Genomic DNA, 2,899 nt, shown 5'->3' on the forward strand with positions numbered 1-2,899 from the left:
TCCCTATATCAAATGCTTACACTGGGATTGTAAGTAACTGTTTTGTGGATATTGACTGCTATTTACAGTTCTTTACTATAGAGAGATGCATGTTTGCTGAAGTCACACACCTCTTTTTCTGAGTAGTTACCAAAAAAAAAAAAGTTGGTACGGATGTCTCCAATTCTTTGGCACATATCTCCATAGCTTTTTCAACTGATGCATCTTTATGATTTAATTTTACGACGACAGTGAAGTTGAATTGACTTAGTGTGCAGACGCTTGCCTTCAAATCCCAGGGCCTGGGTTGAAAAGCACTCCTACCCCAGAGTTCTCAAAACAGCTCTATTCACTATAGCATCATGACTCATAAGAAACTTGGTTTACAAAGCACCATTCCATTCTTTAATTGGTGAGTTACTTGGTGTTAGATGTAACAATTTTTATTGGTATCTTTGTGCGTTGCAAACATAAATTTACTAAAATATAAGGAGCTTCTGGTTTTTTTAATTTTGTTTTTAGATAACTAGCTGAGATAACTATGGTTTCTCGCTGTGGAGGAACTGAGCTGTATCAACCACTTGATAGTAGAAACATAGTACTATATAATACATTTGTACCTCATTTTTTATGCTACTGTTCGCTCCAGCTTGTATTAATGCATTCACAGAATCTTGATGAACGTGGAATGAGTGGTCACCTCGAAGTAAAAAATGAAGAGGAGTATTGCCACCAAGCTAGACACAATGGAAAATAAAGAATGTGAAAGAACAGTTCATACATCATTGAGTTACGACCATATTTATAATTGTCCAAAAGAAATAACTTCCAGTGGTTCTGTAAATTACCAGATATTAAACAAAGATGTTGATTGGTTCCATATCCAGATATACTATCACCAACAAACAGCAATCAGTTTCACATAAATTTACATTAGAGTCATAAAGTTAGTTGGAAGTTCTAAAACAAATTTATTGGATTCAGTGACGGGATCTCATGAGAGAGACTAACCACAAATCCCTATAGAGATTTTTGGTTGGTAAAGCTTTGGTAACAAAGCTTTATTTTGGCCAAATGAATGACATGTTAATATTACTGATACTAATAAAGACTACTTTTCTAATTAATGAAAAAAATGACAATTAATCTTTGTATACCATACCTCATCTTTCAAATTCACCCGCGTATTTGATATTTCTAATGCACGACGAAGGGCCATTTCACGTCCTTTATCAGCTAAGTATTGAAGAATACTTCGATTCCCAACCTCCACAGATAAAGACAAACAAGAAATAAATATATATATCACTGTACAAAGGTCCTCATTTTCAAGAGTAGAAAATTCAAGACGATTTAAAACGTGTATGTAAGCGAAAGCGACCTTCAGAATAAGCAGACTTTTTGCAATGTGATACTCTGGGTAAATCAAACACTGCCCAGTAGCAATGCCTCCACCCCACCCCCATAAATTTGTCAAAATCCTTCTTTTAAATAGAGGGAAAAAAATAATTCATTAAAATTAAGTCTGAGAGTGCCATTTCCTGCCATCTAGAGGTGCTATAATTATATGTTCCTGATCCACCAATGAAAAACATTATAACTTCATATTACATCTTCAGAAATCGATAAATAAAACCCCAAATAATAACAAAATGTCTGAGCTCAACCCTAGCCATTTTGGTCCACCCTCTACAAATTCGCACCAACCCGATAAAAATCCTGATACATGAGTAAAAGCACATTCTCAAGCAATGTAAGTCAAATATGCAGTAACTATATATATATATTATTATTATGCAACCAATATTCAAAATTTATCAAATATTTGTCCTGTTTACTTCATGTTGAAATTTCAGACCCAATTCCTTTGTGTATATAGCCTGTGTTCATGTTTAGTCAAGGCCCACAAGTGTATTTCAAGTATCCATTCCAGTACTGTGCTTTTGACCTGTTGTTCGCTGAGATTGTAATCCAGGTATGTACTGTTGTTATTGCCTGCCATATTAAGACAAAACTTTTCATATGAAGCAAGATTGGATTTTAAGAAAATATATTCCTAAAAATTTGACTTTAAAGCCAAATAATGAATTTAAGATGAATTTAAGCAAAGTTTGATAAATCTGTTAATTGTAGGCCTGTAAGAAAATTTAGCAACTAATTACCATGAAAAATACATAGTTATTGTCATTGAGTGAATACTTAAGCAAATCACAGCCAGAAAAAATTGGGTTTTTTTTGTTTCAAGACGTTCGTTGCCAGGGACACAAGTCCACATCCGACAGGGGTTCACTCAAGGTGCCAATGATGCAAGTTCACATTCACACCTGTCCAACATACAACTATTAACTGCACATAAGCTTGTCTATTAAAATAACTGTGTTTGTTTGGTGGCACCCTTTATGCTTTGGCATATTATGGGATGGAACAAGAAAAAAGGCTTGGCAGTCAATATGTTAATCTGTATCCTATTTTACTATCATTCGTTTTTTCTGAGCTATCTTTCGTTTTCAAATATTTTATTCTTTGCATGTTGATACACAATGCATTTTGTCGTACCTTTAGAAGGGTCCGATACATTTTTTTAACTAAATATGCTTGCCACATCCCCTTAAACCCTAAATCCGGATACTCACTGCGTGCGACGGCAACGCAACGAAGAACGCACGCAAAGACGCGGACCCAACGGATCGTCTTTTTAATGAGGATCCATTCAGATTGCCACTGACAATCAGCAGACGGTGTTGCGTCGTCTATCGCTCGCCGGAAGCAAATGTGGATTTGTCGTGCGACAGTCGTACGACCATCGAACGCCACAGTGAGTGTCCGGCTTTACATGCCCCAGTCCCATGGCTTATATGCTGCTAGCTACTGATTCCACTTACCTTCTCATTCTGGGCATCAACAGTTTCTACAGTTGCAT

General features: G+C 36.0%; 1 long non-coding RNA gene across 1 annotated transcript; it reads right to left on the reverse strand.

The window, feature by feature from the left end:
- Positions 1 to 599: 599 nt before the first annotated feature.
- Positions 600 to 2,899, reverse strand: LOC117107247. Its single transcript, XR_004445209.1, has 3 exons — positions 2,862 to 2,899; positions 1,142 to 1,246; positions 600 to 716 (listed from the first exon to the last, which is right to left on the reverse strand). It is a non-coding gene; the product is annotated as an uncharacterized LOC117107247 (long non-coding RNA).

The sequence above is a fragment of the Anneissia japonica genome, unplaced genomic scaffold, assembly GCF_011630105.1.
Source record: "Anneissia japonica isolate Jap-2015-1 unplaced genomic scaffold, ASM1163010v1 scaffold119146_len2899_cov189, whole genome shotgun sequence".
Classification (NCBI taxonomy): domain Eukaryota; kingdom Metazoa; phylum Echinodermata; class Crinoidea; order Comatulida; family Comatulidae; genus Anneissia; species Anneissia japonica.